Here is a 25,378-nt window from a genome sequence, read left to right as displayed (position 1 = left end):
GATTTCTTTCATATGCAGCATAGCATAAGATCGCGTGTAAACTGGTCACAACAACACGCGGCCCATTGCATCGACCTCAACGAAGGTCTGGTCTGATTAAACGTCCCTTAACGTCAGGCCCGAATGCCATGAGGTTGACGTTGTAGGCGTTCATCACTTTAGGGTTGCAACTCGTGAAGGAGTGCAACACTATTTGGGCGGTCAAAAACCCATTACGATGGTTTCTAAATAAACCACACAACAGAGCTTTGACCCAATGCCAACAATGGCCATGATCATGGCTAGAATGCGAAAGGTGGGATGCAACGTACTCATACTACAGGGCATTAAACACTCACATATAAAAACAATACCCCTTAACTTTTTGGAGCTTCAAGATGGAAACGACTACGCTTCTCCTTTTCGATGGAGCAACACGTCATCACGAAGAGGAAGACCTTCACCGTCCAAAAATGGTGGTAGAGAGAGAGAGAGAGAGAGAGAGAGAGAGAGAGAGAGAGAGAGAGAGAGAGAGAGAGAGAGAGAGAGAGAGAGTAGGGTTTAGAAAACCGTGTTTCACGATTTCTAAATTTTCTTCCTATTTTATCTCCACCCTCTTAGGTGGATTTTCAAATCTCAAACTCAAGTGCATCTCCCTCAATCCCATGATTTTTGGTGAAAGCATCTCCTCTTCCGATAATGCCCCTCACTCCATGTATTAAATTTTCTAACTTCCACCATTTTTTTCTCTATTGTGGTACCCCTCATCCCATGATACATGGGATTCTCCTCCTTTTTTGGTAAAGTGAGAGGAGGAGAGAGGCTAAAATGTAGGGTTTACCTTGAACCCACGTTTTACCTTTTTCAACAAGGTAAAAATTGTAGGTAGTTTATGCAATAAGGCCTTGTGCACAGGGGGTTTCAATCCATGGTCTATTTACAAAGGGGAAACAAACCCCACCACTGTGCTATATTCAATTTCGTTCCAAATAAAGCAAAATTTATTATACTTAACCCTGTCTGGGCCTATTTTTGGTTTCTATGTAAAAAGAAAAAATGTTTTCCTTCATACCACATGTGTGCTCATGGTGGGTTTTGAACTGAGGTTATCTCACAACTATGCAATACCTTTTTCCATAACACCACTTCATCTCTTGTTGCTTGTTTTAGCAGAATTAATTTATATAAGCTTACGCTTGATGTTTCACTATTCAGCATTTTTTTTCCTATTTTCACGTGGGCTTTCTCGATTCTTCTTATCTTCACATAAACTTCGCTTAATGTGTTTTGGTTCTCACGCTATAGTCCAGGAATATTCGAATTCTTCAAATTAACCTCGTGAACCGGGTTGGATCTTCAGATCAAATTGAAGTCTGAATTCGAGTCCAAATTTTGAGTATTCTTTATCGAATTCGCACTAACTAATTCGTACGCATTGAAATCACATTGGATATGACAAAATCTTATTATTTCACACAATTGCACATTTTTATTTCATTGAAAATTCCTTAAAATTTGTGGGTTTTACATCCCCCCCCTTAAAAATAGAATTTTATCCTCGAAATTCATGATACATATCAATCAAATAACTGCAGATACTTGTCCTTCGTCGCTGCCTCTAGTTCACACGTGCATTCCTCTAAGCCATGATGCCTCCATCTCACATTGACTAATGGGATGATGCTGTTCTGCATTTCCCACTCCCGACAATCCACAATCTCGATCGGTCTATCTTCTACTGTAAGATCCTCATGCACACTTATCCTCAAACTGAATCACATGTGAAGGATCTTGAATATATTTTCTGAACATCGATACGTGGAATACATTATGAATCCTAGCAAGTTGAGAGAGTAGCTCTACTCGGTATGTTGTCTTGCCGATCCACTCTAATATCGGGAAAGGTCCGACATATCTAGGACTTAACTTTCCCTTTTTGCCAAACCAGAAGACACTCTTGGTCGGCGATACCTTGACGAACAATGCATCTCCCACTTCGAAACTAAGCTCTCTGCATCGCCAATTTGCATAACTTTTCTGTCAGTTCTATGCAGCTTGAAGCCGATCTTGAATCCTCTGTATCTGCTTCGTGTAATGCTGAAGTACTATTGGTGACTCGACCGCTCTTTCGCCAACTTCATCCCAATGTACTGGTGATCTGCAAGGCCATCCATACAATGCTTTAAAGAGCGCCATATCGATGCTTGTGTGGTAGCTATTGTTGTAGGCAAATTCTGCTAGTACCACATGAACATTCCATTCTCCTTTTCAATCTAGCATACATGCATGTAGCATGTCCTCTAGTGTCTGTATGGTTCTCTCCGACTGTTCGTCGGTCTGTGGATGAAAAGTAGTGTTGAACTTTAACTTAGTGCCCAATGCCGTCTGTAACTGCCCCCATAACCATGAGGTGAATTGAGGGTATCTGTCAAAATGATCGAGACTGGAACTCCATGTAGTCGTACTATCTCCTGTATGTACAATTCAGTCAAGCTTTCTAATGATTGACCCTTCCTTATCGATAGAAAGTGTGCCGATTTAGTAAGTCGGTCAACCACTACCCAAATAGCATCGTGATTCTTGTGGGTCCGCGGCAGTCCCATCACAAAATTCATTATGATATGCTACCATTTCTATTAAGGAATTTCCATCAACTGCATCGTTCCTCTCGGCCTTTGATGCTCAATCTTGATTTGTTGACAAGTGAAGCACTTTGTGACGTATCTGGAATTATATCAAGATTAGCATAATGTCAATCTTAAATTGATAGAAAAACAACCTAATTAAAGCACATAAAATTTGCTCGCGAATTGGTTACCTTGCAACATCGTGCTTCATTGCATTCCACCAGTACCCGTGCTCCAGATCTTTGAATATCTTGGTACTGCCCGAGTGAATGGTGTACTTGCTCTTGTGTGCCTTGGTCATTAATTCCTCTCTAAGTTCTGGATTGCTTGTTACTCACAGTCGATCCTTAAACCATATGCTTCCATCTTCCTTGCGTTGAAATGTTGTGTCCTTCTGCAGAGCCAATGCCTCCATCTTTTCGTACTGTGAGTCCTCCTTTTGTTTAACAATGATCCTCTCTTGCAGTTTTGATTGTGCCGTCAGGCTGGACATCTTGAGTATACCTTGATCGTCGGAGAAAGGCGTCCACTTTGTGAGCTCAAAAATCATCTTCCATATGATATTTATCAAATTGGCCAGATTTCCCCTAGCCTTGCGACTAAGGGCATATGTGACCACATTTACTTTCCCAGGATGGTAAGAGATAGTGAACTCACAATCCTTTATGAATTAAAGTCATCTCTTCTGCCGCATATTGAGCTCCTTTTGAGATAACAGGTACTTCAAACTTTTGTGATCGATGAAAACTTCGAAATGTTCTCCATACATATAGTGTCTCCAAACCTTTAAGGCAAAGACTATGGCCACCAGTTCTAGATCATGAGTGAGATAGTTTCTCTCATGAGTCTTCAATTGTCGTGATGCATAGGCAATGACTTTGCCATGCTGTATCAACACCCAACCCAACCCAGTACCAGAAGCATCTGTGTACACCACGAATCCTCTGCTTCTGGATGGTAAGACTAACATAGGAGTTGTGGTAAGTTTGGCCTTAAGGATTCAGAAACTCTCTTCACTTTTCTCGTTCCACTCGAATTTCACCTATTTTCGTCGGAGTTTCATCACCGGCATGGCGATTTGAGAGAAATCCTGAATGAATCACCTGTAATATCCTGCTAATCTCAGGAAGCTTCAAATTTTGCTGACATTCTTTGGTTGTGCCAAATTCATCATGGCCTCAACCTTGGCGGGATCTACTGAGACTCTATCCTTCAAGATCACATGCCCAAGGAACATGACTTCTTCAAGCCAAAATTCATATTTCAAAAATTTGGCATACAATTGATGTGTCCGGAGGGTTTCTAAAACAATCTTCAGGTGTTCCCTGTGTTCCGCTGTATTCTCTGAGTATACTAGTATGTCATCAATGAAGATGATGACAAAAGTATCCAAGTATGGCCTAAATACCCGATTCATCAAGTCCATGAATGCAGCTGGGGCATTCGTGAGTTTGAATGGCATCACCATGAACTCATAATGCCCATACCTGGTTCTAAACGCTGACTTAAGGATATCTTCATCCTTTATTCTCAACTTGTGATATCCCGACCTCAAATCTATCTTCAAGAAGACCTTTGCACTTTTTAATTTGTCAAATAGGTCCTCGATACGCGGTGGTGGATACTTGTTTTTCATGGTTGCTTGATTCAACATTCAGTAGTCTATGCATAGTCTCATAGACCCATCTTTCTTTTTCACGATCAGGACTGACGCTCCCATAGAGATGTGCTAGGTCACACAAAACTGCGCTCCATCAACTGCTGTAGTTGCTTCTTCAATTCCTCCAACTATGTTGGTGTTATCCTATAAGGTGCTTTCGATATTGGCTTTGTACCTGACATCAGTTCAATACCGAATTCTACTTCCTGTTGTGGAGGTAATCCATGAAGTTCTTCTAGAAATACATCGGCAAAGTCGTGAATGATTTCCAGATCTTCAATCGGTGTTAGTTTTATTTCTCCTCTGATCACACTAACCAGAAAAGCCATATCTCCTTGGCGGAGATACTTCTGGGCCTTGAGGGTCGAAATAACCCTTTTCTTTATTCCATGCCTTGCTAGACGGAACTCAACCTTTGGTATATCCGGTCGAGACAGAATTACTTTTCCTTCTCTATAGAGAACTCTAGCATAGTGCTAAAAAAGCCAATCCATTCCCAATATGATATCATACTCCATCATATCAAGTAGTATTAGGTTGGCTGGTAAATTATGTTCTCCTAAAACAACTTCTACTTCTGGCATATAGTTCACACAAATTTCATTAAATCCTATGAGATTATATAGTACTAGTTCTTGATTCAATGATTCTGTGGAGATTCTAAGTTGTTTTGTAAAATATAAAGAAATAAAGGAATGAAAAGCTCCACAGTCAAACAATACTAGAGCAACTTGGTCAGAAATGAACATTGTACCTTGCACCAAGTCCCCTTTCTGTAATTGATTGGTCGAGGTAGTGTAAACTCGACCTGCTACTTGCTGTTGAGCCACTTGAGGCTGTGGTGGTGCTCGGTGCTATTGTGGCTGCTGTCCCCCAGTCTCATGCCTTGCATCTTCGGTCTGCTTCTTTCGACACTCCTTGATGTAGTGTCCCATCTTTCCACAATAGAGACATCTTCCTGTCTCACAGAGACATGACTGATCGGAGTGGAAGCGGTTGCACTTCTGGCACCTCTGGTTTTGCACTAGCATTGGTTTGGTGCCTTCGTCGTGCCTTTGTTTCTTTGCCTGATTGTTGAAACGCTTCCCACCAAACTTCTTCTTGAACTCGGGTTTCTGAACCTCAGTTCTGTTCTTTTGCGACCTCTGCCCCTCCTTCCAATCATTGTCGAGGAGAGTCACAATCTGGATAGCCTCGTCAAGGGTCTTGAGCCCCCGAGTATACAGACGGTTCCTCAAACTCGTCTTCAAGCCTTAGGCAAACTTCATAGCCTGATTCTCATCTGAAGTGTACACGTTCGAACAATAACACTCCAAGCTATGGAACTTGGTAATGTAGTCTGCCAGGGACATCTCACCCTGTTGTAGGTCTAGGAACTCCTGCATCTTCTTCGTGCTCTCATGCTTAGGGAAATAAGTGGTGTTAAAGAACTCCACGAACTCTGCCTAAGACACAGGGCCGTCCTAGAACTTAACTGCCCTGGTGGTCTCCCACCACTTCTCGTCGTGTTCTTTGAGATGATAAATCCCAAAGTCCACCCGGCGCTCATCAGGTACCTCCAACACCCAGAAGATGTGTTTGATCTCCCGGATCCAATTCTTAGCCACCTTCGGATCCATCTTTCCAGAGAAGGTAGGAGGATCCATGTCCATAAATTTCTTGTAGGACATAGCTCCACCGTTGGTAGTCTTCTTGTGGGCCACCTGGTGCAGATTGACGCCAATCTGTTGCATGGCCGATGCCTGCTGGCCTACCACCTTGACCAAGTTATGCAATGTCTCCATGATGTCATTGTAGCGGTTTGACCAAGTCATCTATTTGGACAAACAAAAAGGTTGTCACAACCCTTGTTTATAATTTCATATAAATGCACTATATAATTATACATTTTTACCTCTAAGTTATAAAAACAACATTATAACATACTTACAAAGCCATCGCGGTCGCTGGAAGAGCCGAGATCTCATATTTTTTAGTTCAGCTCTGATACCAAAGCTGTAACACCCCAACAATTTGGATGTGAAATTTTGGATATTTGTTTTTGCAATAGCGGAAGTGACAAGTCCAAGTGTCAGGCAGATTACAGTTAAGATAGAGAAGTACTGAATCATTTTATTTATTAATTGAAAGTGTCAACTACATCTCATAAATGAACAGAGTCTGAACAAGAAATACTGAAAAAAAGAGATCGCTTGGCCACATCCAAATGCGACGCCAAGATGATCTGATTTACTCGCTGCAAAAAAAAGATTTAAAGAAGAAGGGTCAGAATCCTCTGTCTTTGTAAAAAGTATTATATTCATATGTTGTGCTTAGTGTCTCGTGTACAAGTATGTGCAACAATTTAAATTCTGAACTATCATGCAGTTTAGGAAAATTCTTCAAAAATTTAGGCATGCTTTCTAGATCACTATAAAATAAGAAAACAATGTTATATCTAAGTTCATTCACACATGCATGATTTTGTTTCTATCATTCCTATAGTTCTGAGCTACTATTGACAACCTTTACTCAGGGACTACTACTAGAACAATTCAACACTCTTTATGTTTATCTTACTCTTACCCTGTGGGTACACATAGGCATTAGACATTGTATCAGACCGAGACCATACAAGGGTCTGTAATTTAGTAACCAGTATGACTAGCCGTACGGATATCCAAAGGGGATGATCCATGACTAAGAGAGAACTCTCTGGTGGCTAAAAACTAGAATTAGGATGCACCCTTGACACTTCTGCAGAAGACTCAGATCTACCACCTACGACGTATTGGTAGTCCTGCCCCCCCTAACTCTGTGGACTGGGGATCGGGTGAGATGCCGAGCTTTCATGAAACTCGAATGTCCATGGAGCTTGTACCACCTACCCACTCCAAGGTAGACTATGGGTCCGGTAACATACATTGTGTTCAAGGTGTACTCAGAGCCCGAAGAATCCAGTAATCATACATCATCTTCTGGGTGTACCCAGAATCTTAAAGGTGTTATATTTATGTTTTATTTTACCTTTTCTTTATGACCATGTGCGAGCCATCGCACCACGAGGGGTCTGGTAACATATACCATCTTTCAAGTGTACCCCCGAGCCTCGCAACTATATGAAATTTTCATACATTTTTACTCTTTATTTAATTTCCTATGCGAGCCATCACACTAGAGGGGATTTCTAAAATCCCGAACCCACCACTGGGTTCACACACATTGTATGAATTTTATAGCCTAGGTGCCATAAGTACCACCAAAGAAGTGGCATTTCTCAAAACTCGGCTCGACTCAGAGCCCACATTTAAACATTTTTTTCTAAGCTATGACATATGCATTCGTCCCCATGAACTATGCCATCCACCATGGTGATAGGAGGATTAACAATCCTTGGAAGTTTGATCATATCCCTCGCGAGCAGGTATCCAAGAATTTCCTCGATTGGCTGACCTAAAGGAGTAAACTTGCGATCATAACCCCAACCATCATGCTTTATCTTATCTTGATTGCTTGTTTTTTGTTGAGTGCTGACCTTTTTCTGGGAGCTAGACTGAACATGGTTGGTTAGGACAGCTGGATGTTCTTCTTTGTCTTCAACAAAGAGATTCTTATCAATGTAGTCTTGAACAATATTTTTGAAGATAAAGCAGTGATCAATGTCATGTCCTATTGCCCGATGGAATTTGCAGGACTGGTTCATGAATCTTTCTATGATCGTGGGATGATCCGTGGCTTTTGAGAGCTTGACTAATCTATTGCTCAACATGTATTCAAGAACTTTGTCGAGCGACTCATCTAAAGGAGTGAAATCTCGATCATTGCTCTAATTTTTGCACTTTGGCTTTTCTTGATTTTTTCCTTTTGTTGAGGGCTGAATTGAAAAGGTCTATCATGGATTTTGTAAAACTTTCCCTTCTGGCCTCTAGACTCCTCTAAATTGCTGCCTTGATTGCCTTTGTTGTTGTTGCTGCTGGGCTTAGAACTTCCTGCGCTGTTATTGTTGTGTTTGTCAATGATACTCATAGGAAAGGTGATAAGTGCCTCCTCTTCAACAAGAATTTTTCTGAAACTAGCTTCAACTTGTTCGAATAATATCTTGACCATCATTTTTTTGAACAACTGATATATAGCGAGATCAATCTCATCCTTGCTGGTCTGAACCCCCTCTCTGGCAAACTTTAGAAAATCCATTTCTTACTCACTGTTTGTAATTGATGTGCTAGAGTGGCGCAATCTTTGATCTCGTCTGAACCACACAACAATGCCAATGCTCTCTGTAGGACAAAATGGGATGTTTAGAAAAACTTTGGAAGAAATTTTGATAAAAGAAGGAATCAAATTGGCAATTTAAAAAAAAATGTTATCCCATTACCAGGGATTGGGCCATCACAAAATTTGCGACAATAGCGTTGTTACTCTGTGAGAGGAAACAACTAGAATATGAAGAAAAATGCTATTTTGAAAAGGCTATCTCTTAATGAAAGAGATTTTATCGAGAAAAGGCAAAACATGATTTTTTTTAAATAGAATCAGAAGATAGAATGAAAGATATGAAAAAAGAAAAGTTTGAAAATAGATGGCAAGATTTAAAATTTGAAAAATTGCAGGCAGAATCAAAGAAATTAAAGAAATCAAAAGAAGAAAAGAAAATACACCTAGAGTTTTGAAAATCTATGGAGAGTTTTAAAAAGGATTTCCAAGGTTTGGAAAAAATAGTTATGAAGAAATAAGGAAAAAGAGAAAATATATGCCTGGACTTTGAAAAATAGAAAAAGATTTTAAAACAAATATCTAGGGTTTTAGAAAATAATTATGAAGAAATATAGAAAGAAAAATATATACCTAGATTTTGTGAAATACATGAAAACCTTAAAAAGAATATCTAGGGTTTAAAACTTATTTTGAAGAAATAAAGGAAAAGAAATATATACCTAGATTCTGAGAAATATAAGAAAATCTTGAAAAATATCTAGGGTTTAAGAAAATTATTCTAAAGAAGAGAAGGAAAAATATACACCTGGATTTTGAGAAATAGAGGAGATTTTGAAATAAATGTCTTGGGTTTTGAAAAGATGAAGTAAATGAGGATTTACAAGATAATATCCACAAAAGAAGCAAAACTATACAAGCAATGATGCACAGAACAACACTCCCTAGAAGCTGACTCTAATATGCACACTTTGAAAGAGCTTGTAGGACCTTAATCCTAACTCTAAGATTTAAACCATCTGATTCCAATCAAGATATCTCTGGTTCTAAGATAAGGTTTTCCCAACATCCTTGAGCGCCTGCCGATATACTTTGGACTATGACCCTTAGTAGATGACAGGGGGGTGTTAACCCAATTAAGTGGTCCAGTTGTGAGGCTCTTTCCCGAACTATGGTTCAGTGAGACAACCTAGCAACGTGAAGACCGGGATAATATAGGTAGGGATGTTTTGAAAATATGCTCAACATATAGGAAATTGGATGGCTCTAATGCAAAGTTCTAAAGAGATATATTTTTGAAAATCATAAAGAAGCACAGTCTTGCATACATTGTTTTCATTCAATCCTTAGATTGAAGAGAGTTGTATTTCATACCTATGTCTAAGTGAGCATGCAATAAATCTCCTCAATATGGTTCTACCAAACCATACTTAAATCCTATATGCATTATGTCAGCTGGGTCAGAGTCTAGGCTCCTAAGGTTTGCATGAAAATGAAGCTGACATTTGTAGAATAATGACTTAGACAATTTTAAGCAAGCCAAAGGCATCAATTCAATCAAACAAAGATGAGTCCCATCTCGGTCGCCACTTCTGTGATCGTTGCAAAAAAATTTCCTCTTTCCTTTTTTTCCTTTCTACCTTCTTCCCTTTTTGAAGGGGAAAAAGAAAGAAAGAAAGAGAAAAGGAAAAAAGAAGGAAAGAAACTCTTTACAAGGTCTCACTTGACCTTTATTTGAAAAAGATTTTAAAAAATTAACTCACCTCCATTTTTGAAAATTTGCGGAAAAAATGGAGAAACAAGATTCGCTCGTCGGTACGAGGTTCAACCATTCTTAGCGCCTTTACCAGGGGCAATTGAACCAAGGATCGAATAAGTGCATTTTGCTTTGCCTAAATTTGACTAATTGATTATTCTAAAATCCTAAAATGCACATTGAATCATGTTTTGTGCAATGAACTTCGAAAATGATGATTTGAAATATGATGCGTGCTTTGAAAATATTTCAGAAATTTGGATATTCCAAGTGATTTTGAAAAAGGTTTTGAAATTATTTTTGAAGAAGTGGTTCAGAAATTGAACTTGATTTGAAAGTTTTGAAAGTTTTAAAATTCTAAATCTAAACTTGGATCTAAAATGAATTTGAGATCTGAAAAGGAAATTTGAAATTTGGAGGTTGAAATCATAACTGAGATTATAGATTGAAATGAAATTTTGATTTTGAGAGTTTCTGAAATTGAAATTTGAATTGAAAAGGAAGTTTTTTGAAATCGAAAAATGGAATTCAAAAAAGAATGAAATTGGAAAATAAAAGATCGAAAATTGGAATTTGTAATTGAAAGATTTTGAAATTGAGATTTGGAATAGAAGTCTAATTAAAATCTAGTTTTGAGATTGGAGTTCAAAATTAAATTTGGAAATTGAAATTTAAAGTTAGAATGGAATTTGGATTCAAATTGGGACTTTGGAAATGATTTTGAAATTCGATTTGATGTTTGAAACCAGAATTGGACTTCAAAATTGGATTTGAAAATTCAAGTTGAAACTTTGAATTGATTTTGAAATTGAAATTTAATTTTGAAATGGAAAATGAATTTGAAATTTGAAATTGAATTTAGAATCTGAAATTGAAATTAAGAATGAATTTCGAAATTGAACATTTGGAATCTTGAAAATAAACTTTAAAATTGGATTTTGAAATTAGAACTTGAATTTGGACTTGGAATTTGAAATCAGATTTGAATTTGAATTTGAATTTGAAAATTGATTTAGAAATTCAAAGTAAATCTCAAAATTTGATCTGGGATCTCAAAGTAAATTTCGAAACTTTGATTTAGAGTTGAATTAATACTGAGAATTTGAAATGGAATTCAAAAATTTGAAAGGGAAATAAGGAATATGAATGAAATTTGGAGTTAAAATGTGAAATTCAGAAATGAGAATTGAAAATTAGAAATTTAAAACTGAATGAATTTGAGAGAAAAAGAATAAATCTTAATTTATAAATGGAAGTTGAAAATGATTTTAAGTTTGGAAATAGAAACTGTGTTTTTGAAAGTTTATTTTAAAAATCACTTGGAATTTTGAAGATGATTTAAAATAATTTGAAAAAAAGAATGCAATTCTATCCTGAATGATGAATGCTTTGAAATTTATTTAAAGATTGGAATTTAAAAGCAAATTTTATTTTTAATAGAATTGAAATAAGATTAAAATTATAATAAATTCGTGACTATGATCATAAATATATTATAATATAATCTATATTTAAATTCTAATAAAGAATAAAATAAATTTTTTGTGCCTTTATAGGATTTAAAACAAAATTAACTTTTAATATATCCATGACTATGACCACAAATGTATCTCAAGTTAATTTATATTTTAAATTCTGATAGAGGAAGAAAAGAATATTTAGAAAAATATGATGAAAATCAGATGTTATTCCATAAAAGATAAAAAGCCTAAGTATTGTTCACATTTTGACTATGGCCATAAATGTGAATCATTTACTTAGAATTATTTACCTCTTATTAGAATGGTGCACGTGCCATTCGTGTTTCACCATTGTGAATTTGAAATAAAAATAAAATAAGATGTCATAAGTAATTATGGGAACTATATGCTCATACATTCTTTTTTAAATTGAAAAGTAGAAATTCTCATTAATATCATACATTCTATCAAAATGCATATGAGAGCATGTGTGCATATGAAAATGTGTATAGAAAAGTGGATATGAGGGTATACATTAATTCTTATAACTAAAAAATTCAATATGAGAATTGAACATGCCTGTGTAATGCATAAGTGCCATGAGAATGTACGTAGGATGGAGATAAAGGAAAACATGGGTCTATTGAGAGTGGACATGAAGTGCTCGACTAGATTTGGGTGTATACAAACTAGAGTTATTGTGGAAACTCAATGAGAAAACTAAATGCATATGATACTAAGGCAATGGAATGTATTGAGTGATATATAGATACATGGGTGCTGCAAAATGCATAGATGACAATGAATAATGCAAAAGTAAGTGCAGTTGGTAGGAAATGGGTATTGGTGGGAATGCTGACATGTGCAAAAAAGGAAAACAACAAATATATGATGTAATATGCACCTGTGATAATGAAGTGCAAAGTGAAAAAAAAAATGCAGAGTGCAGGGTGTGGTCAAAGGGGAAAGTGTTGTGTTATATGCAAGTGAAAATGCAGGTGGTGAGTGATAAGCAATGTGCATGTATTCATGTGACTGATAGTTAGGTGAAATGATATGAAGACAAGAAAATGTTGTGAAGAGGTGCAGGTGAAGGTGCTGAATGGTTAATGCTGGTATAAAAGGCTATGATGATGTGCAATGGTGATTGCAAGTGTTGTATACAAGTACAACAAATGCAGAGTGATGCGTTGGGGTATGTAGATAGTGAAGTGATGAAAGTGAAAGTGGATGTGCGAATGGCAATGAAGTGTTGTGATGCTGTGTTGATATGAATTGAAGTGAGGAAGTGTAGGTGTACAGAGCAGTGAAATGCACTAAGGGACAAAATGTAATAGTGTAAGTGAAAGTGAATGTGCATCAGATGTGCTAGGTGAGTGTAAAGGTGCTGCAATACCATGCACAACAAATCGAAGACCTAATTTCAAGCCAATCATATATGCATTTGGCAATAAATTGAAAATTCAATGTTCGAAATATGTTCCACAGTAAATCCACATAACATATAAGCATGATTTCATCTGGCAACAGTTGTGGTTTTGCAGCCGATCAATGTGCTTTTAGTACAACACAAGTGGAAATGGATACAGGAATGGTCATCAAACAAACCATTGATGACAAACAGGTGAAACTCCCAGACAACCTCAGGTTTAAACTCAATGCCTATCCAATTCTTGATTTTAATTAATGCATTTGAACAGCCAGAATGCATTGAGCTAGACTCAGAAGTAGACGACTCATCATCTGGATGAGTTGTTGAAACAAGATTTGACATACCAAGATTAGTGCTTTTGATAACAAGGCTTTCAGTTTGGTTCTGAATTGGAATTGACACCAGATCTGGGGTTGATTTTGATACTCCTGATGCTGATATTGAAATCAAATCTTTAGTAACTAGGAGGGGGGGGGGGGGGGCTTGACCAACTTGAAAATGGTTCATTGAACCGTTATGAAAATATACAGTAGTTCAATGACATGCTGTGAAATGAAAGAAAATCCCAACATTCATTGGACTGCTACGAAAAGTATGAAATCATAGCAGTCCAATGAACTGTTGTGAAGAGGAAGGAACTACAATAGTACTGAGATCAATTGGTGAAGTCAGAGCTCCTAAGGTTGAGTTGCAGCAATGCTGAAGTTTTATTGGGAGTTGGTGGTTTTGGTGTCTAGATATATACATATTATCTAGATGCTAATAGTGAAATATATCAAAAAATGTGCTATGTGAATGATATATAGTAAGAAATACCTAAGGCATAGGCAAACATACAATGAAAATAGACTGTTAACGCATGTTCTAGAGGAAAGTGAGAGCAAAAGTATATGTTGGGGTGAGATGTAGATATGAAGCTTGGCAAAAATTCTCTTAGAAAGACAATTTTGCAATCTTTTTATTTTTCTTGTTCGCCATGCAACCCACACCACCTTGCACTTTTAGGTGTAGTTTGCGAATCAGAAGTATCCTAGAGGATGCTTTCATCCCTGATGGATCCAGATGTTGGTAGCACGCTTTATGAACTCCATGAAGGTTCAACATCTATAATCGAGACCCCACTGTTAGCATTAGGATACTAAGGTCTTGAAAAGCCCTTTTGCTTCACATCTAATGTTCGAAAAACAATCACCTGGATTCTTCCCACCTTCTGGGGATCCTCACTAAAACACGAAAATATCAAACCAATGAACCCAAACTCTAGAAGTTGATACATCCCCTGAGCTTGCACATCTGCAATAAGAGCTCTCACCAACATGGGATGGAAGAACTATAATGTGAGGATGTGAGTGGTAGGTGCAGAGGTGTGGCTGGGTGAGATGAAGAGTTGTGCTGTGAGCATACCAAATAATGTACTGTGAGTATATCAAATGACCTACAGTGAGAGTTCAAGTGATGTACAGTGAGAGTTCAAGTGATGTATAGTGAGTGCACACGAGCTACAAAAATTCACAGAGGGGCTGTGCATTGTGAGGTATTATTTGATATGCGGATGATCTTGGTGACTTTGTAGTTTCCAAAGATAAAGCAGAAGATGGGTTTGGGTTGTAAGCTGGAATCCGGAATTGAGAGAAAGATAAAACCAATCGTATGACCACCTCTATTGCACTATCACATATTACACATATCCCATATAGCAAATGCTATCAGTCTCATTCTTTAACGTGAACACTAAGGAGAGAGAACCCAATTTCTTTTCTAAGAATACATAAACATCCATCTCTGCTACCAATTCCCCAAGCATCAAGCTTGAAGGTAATTTGAAATTTTTGCTAATTGCATTAATTTCCAACCCAGCCACTATTTTCCAAACAGAGCCTGGTATCTTTTGGTAAGGAACTGAAAACCTTTTCAAAGTTTGCAATCAACGTTGGTTATTGATGATAAATCCAGTAGTCCAGAGACTGTATTGATAAATATAGTAAAATAATCACTTTTACATCATTGAGGATAGACTTTCGACTATAAGGATATCAAGGTTATTGATGTTATTGTCAAGAAATATGCTTATGTGCTGAAATAAAAAGGGGGGAAGATGCAATGAAAATGACACAGATGATGAACAGAGGAACATAGCAGAGGAATGATGCTGAATTGAAACCAATGCAACTGCAAGGTGAGTTCGATTTAGATGCAGAGGCTGATATGATGATATACGATGCACGATATGCAAGGGGATGAAATAAAATGTGTGATGAAAATGATGGGCAGAGAAGCGAAAATCAGATATGCTGTGTTGCAGAGTGAGAACACACGGTGCATGATATGCAGAACACACAGATGGTGGATACGAAATAGGAATGATCTAGTGATGTGCAGAAAATGAAACTAAATGCGATGGAAATGCTAATGATAAAATCAAATGGAGGATGAGATGTTGGACACAGATCAAATGATGAAGGAATGAGATGATGCATGGTGAAGATACAGATGAAAACAAAATTTCATAAATAGAAGAATGCTACTAATGAAATCAGTAGGACATTGGAAATAAAGAGAATGTAACTCAGAAATGTGGAAAATATGGATATAAAGGAAATCAAAACAAATGCCGTAGGTAAATCAAGATGACATACTGAAGCAAGAGATAAACCGTGAAATGAGCACAAACACTCAGAAATACAGTGGATAAGCAAGTGTAATAAAGCACAATGCAATTTAAATGAACGAAATACAGTGGACAAAAACAAAATACAATCAAATGCTATCAACGCAGAAAATCGAATGCAAAAGACAATCAAAGGGGAAACAGAAAATTAGATGTAAACATGGAAATCAAAGGTGAATTGAAAATAACAAATAAAAAAAAACCAAGATGCGAACTTGAATTGCAATACATAGGATGAGATATAATGTTGAATAGATGCAGATAATGTTTTAAACAAAAATGTCGCAGTGATCGAATGCCAATGAATTGGATGTTGCTACAGGGGAGTATTGAGTAATATGAACAGGTATTCACATATACGTAAGCGGAAGAAATTCTATAATAAATTTCAAAAACAACAAAAGAAATGTAGGAATATGGGAATTCCAATGATGTTGCACATATGTAGATTGATGTTGCTATAAGCAAATCAATGCTACCAAGGGTGCTTTAATGGAGCAAGAATAGAAGAAAAAACTAGGAAAATAATATTCAAAAGAGAGGAGGAGAGGGGATTCTTACCTTGGCCTTATGCTGTAGGGTCGACCTCCTTCAGTCAATTGTGAAGAAAACCAGAGAAATACAAAGAAGAAAGAAGAAGAAGAAGAGTGGAAGCGGAGAAGGGAAAAAGGGGGAAAGAGAAGAGGATGCGTAGAGAGGAATGGAGTTGGCGCTGGAAATGGATGATCCCAGAGATCTCCCCTGCGCTTTGTTATATAGGAAGTGGCCGTTAATTTTTTTTTAAAATGAGTCTCTCATTTTTCTAAATTTTTTCGAAAAGATGGTTGTGACAAGAATTTTTTCAAAAGGAGGGTTATAATAATATTTTTTTTAAGAAGAGGGCCGAACTACTTTCTGAAAAAATTTCTTTTTAAGTTTTTAAAGAAAACAAAAATCTTAAAAATTCAAAAGAGAGGATCCAGATGAAGCTTTTAAGAGATTTTATAAAATATTTTAAGATTTTTTTTTTAAAAAGAGTTTTTTGAAATAACAAAAATCAATTTTAGAAATTGAATTTCAAGAATGAATCTGGATGAAATGTCTGAGCTATTCAAAAAAATGATTTTGTATTTTTAAATTTTGAATTGAAAACAGGAGAATCGAGCTTAGGACTAGATATTTGATCTGGATCCGAAATTAGATCAAGCACAGAAGATGAAATTGGATTTCAGATCTCCAAATGAATCTGAGAAATGATTAGAAGTTGATTAGAAGTTGACCCAATTATTCAAAAGATGGGGGACAGGGGAAAAAGGAGAATTTTTGAAATTTTGAAAATTTTGGGGTGTTCACACTAGTTTTTGGGAGGCATTTTGTAAATGAAACGATGTACATCCTAATTGGTCTCATTTTGTAAAACTGTGGTAATGAAATGTTCCTTTTTGTTGATCATTCTGTAACTCGCTTAAAATTTCTAACCCTTTTTCCCTTATAGTTTTGACGCTTGTGCAATGTTTTCAAAAAAAATATTTCTAAGGATTTTACAAGTTGGGATTTTGGGGCATTACACTAAACCCTAAACCCCAATCCCTACAGCATAAAACCCAAAACCTTAAACCCTAAACTCCTAAACCCCTAAACCCTAAACCCTAAATCCCTAAATCCCTAAACCCTAAACCCTAAACCCCAATCCCTACAACATAAAAACCAAACCCCTAAACCCTAAACCCTACAACATAAAACCCAAAAACCTAAACCCTAAACCCTAAAACCCTAAAACCCTAAACCCTAAACCCTAAACCTTAAAACCCAAACCCTAAACCCTAAACCCCTAAATCCCTAAACCCTAAACCCCAATCCCTACAACATAAAACCCAAAAACATAAATCCTATACCTTAAACCCTAAACACCTAAACCCGAAACCCTAAATCCTAAAACCTAAACCCTAAAACCCTAAACCTCAATCCCTACAACATAAAACCCAAAAACCTAAACCCTAAACCCCTAAAACCATAAACATTAAACCCTAAACCCTAAACCCCAATCCCTATAACATAAAACCCTAAACCCTAAATCCTAAACCCTAAATCTTAAACCCTTAACCGCAAACCCCAAACCCTGAAACCTAAACCCTAAAGCCTAAACTATAAACCCTAAAACTGAAACCCTAAACAATATGGCTTTATTTGTCTTTGTGAACGATATCGTTATATAATATAGCAATTTACTCATATCGATTTGCAACTGTTACTGTGACAATGATTTATTTTTCTTTGTATTTGTGAACGATATCGATATGTAATATTGTGATTTACTCATATCGGTTTGCAATTGTTACTAAAATATTATGAATAAACAGTGAAATCGATTTGCAACTGTTACTTAAATCGGTCTCAAGTTGTAAATTGATTTGTATTTATGAAGTTACGTCGATTTGTATTTACTAAGTCTAAACATCATGTCAGTTTGTGTACACGTGCATAAAGCCCTAGTATATGTAAAACCCTAATATAGATTTTTGTAAAATCCTATTCTATGTAAAATCTTACCCGACCCGACCTGTGGTCCATGTATTAAATCCTAATCTATTTAACAACTCTTCCCCTTTTTTATGACAACACAACTTATTCTTATTCTTCTTTTTTCTCCTCCGCCTTCATCTTCCTTCTTCTTCTTCCTTGTATACCTGAGAAAACACATATATTCTGTATGATAGACAAGGAGTGATGCTGATGACCATCTATTTGATCTATTCATACTGTCATACCCTCCATCGTTCGCAAATCATCCTTCACAGTTGAAAAAATATCTGCCTAATCTTCGATATACTTCATGGAAAATATGTTACAGTTATGCGAGCTTCATATTCTCCATTGGTTCACATAGAAAATGAAACTAACAACTGAAATTATCAAAGGGCAGCTGCATATCTTGGTAAAAGTGGCAGGGCGCATGAGACAAAGAAGGATGAAAAAGTTCTCCATGATCCACCCAGAGATCCTTCAAGCAGCTCTTATACATTAAGAGGAACACATGGGAACAAGTCTATGCATAATCAAGAGGTACAAATGTGCTACACAAAAAACTTGCAAAGAGATAAGGACCTTTATTGGTAGATAGATTTGCCTTCTATCATTCCCAGTGACTAGCGAAGGTTACTCAGTAAACTGAAGGTGCTAGTCGTGTGGGCTGCATCTTCTATGATGATGGTCATGTATTGTATCTAAGACAAACCATTGGTCATGATGTATTGTAACTAAATACTCATATATTTTGTAAATGAATGTGGTTATAATGTATCATTGAAGTTAACTCGATTTATAGTTTACTAAGTCTAAACATCGTATCGATTTGTTTATTGTTTTTCCTTTTTTTCTTTTATGAATCAGTCATTGTGTAAATCGCGGTAGGACATGTTGTTCACATATACAAAGCTCATAAAATTAATTTGTGATAGGACAATCGGTATAGCAAGTATCGTTACAGTGAAATTGATTTGCTACTAAGTCACAATTTGTAGTTTACTAAGTCTAAACATCGTGTTGATTTGTTTATTATTTTTCTTTTCTGCCTTTTATGAATCAGTTATTGTGTAAATTGTGATAGGACATATCATTCACATGGACATAGCTCGTAAAAGCAAATCGCTATAGGAAAAATATTATTATATTATGAAACTTAAAAAATTATGGTTCTAAGTCGATTTGTATTTATCAAGTTACCTAGATTTTCACCTTTTATCAGTTAGTGTAAATTGTGAAAAGACAAATCGTTGTACATATAATGTATCTGAATCATTATACCAGATATTATCCCAGAGCGATTTACACAATGACATATGTATCTTTGAAGTTAACTCGATTTGTTCTTTACTAAGTCCAAACATTGTGTCAATTTGTTTAGTTTTCTTTTCCACCATTTATGAATCAGTCATTGTGTGAATCGTGATGGAACGTATCATTCACTTAGATAAAGCTCGTAAAGGCAAATCACAATAGTACATAACCTTTATACATACAAATCATTTCAGCCTTTTATCAATGTTTGTATAAATCATGATATGTAGGCAACTCGTAAAAGCATTTCATAATTTGAGTAATACACAACGCTAAATGCTTCTTCAATTTTTTTTTTATGTAGGCCAAACATTACAACAATTTATTCAGTGGCACTTGTGTGTTACACTTATTAAAAATAGAATTATACATTTATAGAATGTCACTTTACAAAAAAGAATTATAGAATTACAACAAAGAATTATAGAATTACAATAAATAAATATCGGGATAAAAAAATAATATAATGTTTATTTATTGGCACTTGACGACTCAGATGGACTATGACATACAAATCGTTTCTTTTTTTTTCTTGGTGGACTCTCTTTCCTTGGTGGCCTCTTGGTTCCCTCGATCTTATTATAAACACTGGTTATCATCTCTACCAGTGTATCATATTGTCTCCCCAAATTCCTCACCTGCTTTTGTAACTCCTTATTCGCCCTTTTCAGCATCTCCAACCTTGTGGCAGATACTACCTTCTTTTTTGTGATCTATGTTTACTCCTCATTGTGTACTGCAACTAAGAGAATCATTGTTGTAGATGGAGGGACATAATAGATGTGTTTTCTATGCTAGGAGACGACATGATGGGGGACATGAGAGATGCATGGGTTCCCAACATTTCCACATTGCTTATTCTCAATCTCCATATTTTGATGCATGGGTTCCCAATTTTTTTTGAAATAGTTGAGGTCATATTGTCGTTCTTTATAATCATACGCTATGACATGAACACCTCTTTTGTTCCAGCTATCTAATTGTTCCCTGAAGCATTCATGCCAAATCCAGGTTCCTGGCCCCACCACTTTTCATCTTCCTTCTCACTTCCACAGACTGCTTTGGGGTAGACTGTCCCAAGCTAGCTTGTAGGAGAACTCGACTACCATGCTGCAACTCGGCTTCATAATTGCTAAACAGACAAATATTGCAGATAGACAGTCTCGTAGCTTGAGCAACAAGCTCTTGGTCTTCATCCTCCCCATCTCCATGCAGTCTCCACACAACCTGTATATTGAAGATTATGGTTTAGGTATAGACATAATTATTCATGCTAATGAATGCTAAATATTAAAATGATTTATAATAACAAATGCTAAATATATTACAACAACTGTTACTAATGAGAGCTTTGTATTAAAATGATTTACACTAAAGAATGCAACATATTACAACGATTTACAATAACGAATGATAAATGCTAAAACGATAACGCTTTGTACTAACAAAGAAAAAATTATGCAATGATCATTACTTAAGAAAGCTAATGATTACAACAATTTACATGCGATAACAATTTGTACTAAGGAATACAAAATCCTATAACGATCATTACTTAAGAATGCTAACGATTATAATGATTTACACTACTGAAAGTTAAATGCTAAAGTGATAACGATTTGTACTAAGGAATACAAAATCCTACAATGATCATTACTTAAGAATGTTAAACATTAGAACTATTTATACTAATGAAGTAAAAATCTTGCAACGATGATTACTTAAGAATGCTAAACATTTTAACAATTTATACTAATGATTGATAAATGTTGAAACGAGTGTAAACGATTTTAAACCATTTACCTCATTTAATTGCAGACCATCTAAAATGAACTTAGCATATCTTGTTTTACATTTATTCTAGCCCACTGACCGATCTTTGAAAAACCACAAATCGTAGGGCTACACTGAGGACGCAAGGAGACAATATGCTCTCACAACCAGACCTACAAAATCATATATATTAGTAAGACTATAACCTTCAACTATTTTAGTCTATAACTACAAAATATGTAATAAACAATTACCTAGACAAATGGCCAAAACCCTACGATAGTTTTTGTACCATTACTCGTACGGTAAAGTTGACTATATAAGTGTGCGAGCATAGCAGTACCCCATGCATAGTTGTCGACTTTATCTAAGTCTTCCAAGAATTGCAGCCATAGGTAACTTATCCTCGAACCAGACAAATAAGAAAATAAAGTAAGTCCAAAAAAAAGAAGGAATTAACAAAGTAAACATCGTTGTAAGATTTAACAAACTTAAGTATAAATCGAGGTAACTTTATAAATACACACCACTACTGCTTTAAATGTATAAATTGTTGCTGCTTCAAACTTATAAATCGTTGTAGAAATCACAACCTTCATAAGTACATATTGTTGTAACGTTTGGGCTTCATACATAAATATTATTGTACGATTTATCAAACTTAAGTACAAATTATAGTAATTTCATTAAATCGTTATTGCTTCAAACACATAAATCATTGTTGCTTCATAATAACAAATTGTGCTAACTGGTTTTTGATGCCCAAAAGGTGGACAAGTATAAATTGATTTGTTTAAGTATGAAAATAGGTGTTATTTAGCATGAATAGTAAAACCAATTATAAGATTTAGCACTCAGATTTATAAATTGATTTGTTTGCATAACGAAACCTTATATAAAACTCACCAAAATGATACAAGTTTTGGTAATTCGATAGTGGAGGAGAAACACCCAAAAGGTAGACGTAGTCAATGGTGGCAATGATGTTGCCACTGCGCAAATGATGGCAAAGGATGCTTTAGCGGCAGCAAACAATAGCAAAGGGTGCTCCGGTGGCAGCAAATGAAGGCAAAGGGTGCTTCAGCGACAACAAACGATAACAAAGGGTGCTTCGACGACAACAAATGATGGCAAAGGGTGCTTTGGTGGAAGCAGACGACGACAAAGGAGGGTTCGGTGGTAGCAAACAACGACAAAGGGAGCTCCTGTTATAGTAGATGGTGCAGAAGTTTACTGCTTAGGGCAAAAACAAAATGTTTGGACTTTGAAGAGTTAACATCATTCTCGAACCGGCATTTCACTTTTCTAGATGGAGGATTTCGAACCGTCGTTTCACTTTTCTAGATGGAGGACATTTTTGTCTTTTTCTTGAACCATTGTTTCATGGCAGGAATGGCAGAAAATGGTACTTAAGTCTTTGTAACTGCACCAGACTCTGCTGCTAAGTAATGCTGACACACATGGGGATACAAGCCCCACATGCTTATATACTTGGCGCTCATTTTGGCCCCGAGCACACACTGTAGCAAACAGTGCATCTTTGAGGGGGGACATATAACCTGCTTCGTAAATAAGGGGGCCATCCACTGACATGGCAACCTGTGGTTGGGACCAAACACTTGTAAAGTGTTCAGCCTCAATCACTAGATCTGCTCGCATGCTGGACCTTGGTTGAATCCATGTTGCGACACAACATAGAGAACATAGGAAATGCACCTGCTCTTTTTGGCTGGTGGCACATGCAATAAAACCCATAACATTTGGTCAAAGATCAGAAACCATGAACGACATTCATACAAGAACTGAACTATGAGCAAGTGTGTGGAAAAGTTTTTCTAGCCCAGACAGATAATGAGCTTGTCAGTTTGGACATAAAGGAGCATTCAGGAGCCTCAGATTTCAGATCCGAGGATTTGATGTGGTGTTGGGAAAGGTGATGTGTGACCCCCACGTCAAGATCCAAGGCTTCTCAAATGCAGGATCTTAGATCTGAGATCCCCTCATACAAAGGAGAATTGAGAGTGAAATATTGAATATGAAAATGGATGGGAGAGGGTCCATCTCAAAATGTTGAAAGAAAGGGAGTCATAACCGTGAAAACTAAATCAGGTCATACTAAACTATATCTCAAGTTTAGCTCAAAATTTATTAAGTGTTGGTCAACTCATGCAAAAAGGATACTCGGTAAATTTTAATAATGACCAATGCACTATAGTTGTCAAAAAGAGTCAACAAGTGATAGTCAAGTGAAAATGACTGCAAACAAAGTTTTTTCTTTGACTATGACCTCATGTGAAGGACAAGCCTTAAAAGCTAAAAAATAGATTAATCAAATCTTTAACATTTGAGATTTGGTCATTTAAATTATCAAAGCCTGAAATTATTAAAATAAAAAAATACGGTGGTTGACCTCTCCTATATCAATGAAAAAAAAATATGTGAAGGATGCATCTATGATCAATTTCATAGACTGTCATTCTCAGAGTCAAATTGGAGGGCCAAATATCCATTGGAGTTGGTTCATGTAGACATATGTGATCCAATGCAATTAGAATCTTACAATGGAAGAAAGTATTTTTTGCTCTTTGTGGATGACTTTAGCAGGATGATGTTGACATATTTTCTCCAACAAAAGTCAGAAGCAATATTCAAAGAATTCAAAGCCTATGTGAAGGAGGAGAACATATCGTGGTGGAGAATTTACTTCTAATGAATTATGAGATTTCTATAAAAAGAATGACATCAAGAAGTAGCTAAGTGCAACAAAAACACCACAACAAATTGGGGTCATAGAGCGTAGAAATCACACCATTGTTGAGATGGCGAGGAGCATGCTAAAAGAAAAGAATGTCCTCAACAATTTCTGGACTGAAGCTATGAACACTGCCATGCATATTATGAATAGAGCTCTCACAAAATTTATTCACAACAAAACTCCATATGAAGCTTAGTATAAACACAAACCAAAGCTAAGCTATTTTAAAGTCTTTGGTTGTGTTGCTTATAGTAAAATTCTTTCTCAAAATAGAAAAAAAATGATGAAAAAGGAGACAAGTTCATATTTATTGGTTATAGTAATGCTTTCAAAGCCTATAGTCTCTTTAATCCAAATACGAACAAATTAATAATCTCAATAGATGTGATATTTGATGAAGAAAGCAAATAGAGTTGGGAAATAAGCTCAGTGTAGTCACCCGAACAAGAGAAAGATCTCGCTACAAAAGATGTTAACTCGAACGATTCAGAATATGAGACATCTCTATAAAAGGTCAAATCAATTGAAAACATCAATGCTTCATGTGATTTTGTATTATTTTCCTATAAGCCACAAAATTATGAGGAAGCTGTCTAAGACAGAATTTGGAAAACTGCCATGAATGAGGAAATCTCTCTAATAGAGAAGAATTATAAATGGGAGTTGGTGGATAAGCCAAAAAGAAAAGATGTCATTGGCCTAAAATGGATTTTTAAAACAAAATATAATGAAGATGGCTCAATTCAAAAGCACAAAGCTCGACTTGCAGCAAAAGACTATAAAAAAATTGGAGTAGACTTCAATGAAACCTTTGCTCTAATTATGAGAATGGAGACAATTCAAGTTGTGCTAGGCAATGCTACTGAATTAAAAATTTCAGTGTACCAACTGGATGTGAAATCTACTTTCCTGAATGAAGAGCTCAAAGAAGAGGTTTATGTTGAGCAACCTTTTGGATTTGAGAAGAAAGGAAGTGAAAAAAGGTATACAAACTAAAAAAGGATTTGTATGGCCTAAAGCAAGCACCACAAGCTTGGAACATGAAAATAGATCAATATTTTCAAAAAGATGGTTTTAAAAGAAGTCCAAGCAAACACTCTCTCTATGTAAAAAGAGAAAAAGAAATTTTTTTGATCGTGTGCTTATATGTAGATTATTTGATCTATGCTATATCAAATGCAAAAATTGTTGTCAAGTTCAAAAAAGCATGATGAAAGAATATGAGATGACGGATCTGGGGATTATGAAATATTTTCTCAGA

Source organism: Nuphar pumila, chromosome 10 (genome assembly GCF_984573655.1).
Source record: "Nuphar pumila chromosome 10, dmNupPumi1.hap1.1, whole genome shotgun sequence".
Taxonomy (NCBI): domain Eukaryota; kingdom Viridiplantae; phylum Streptophyta; class Magnoliopsida; order Nymphaeales; family Nymphaeaceae; genus Nuphar; species Nuphar pumila.
The sequence above is the reverse complement of the archived record's forward strand: the minus strand, read 5'-3'. Positions refer to the sequence as shown.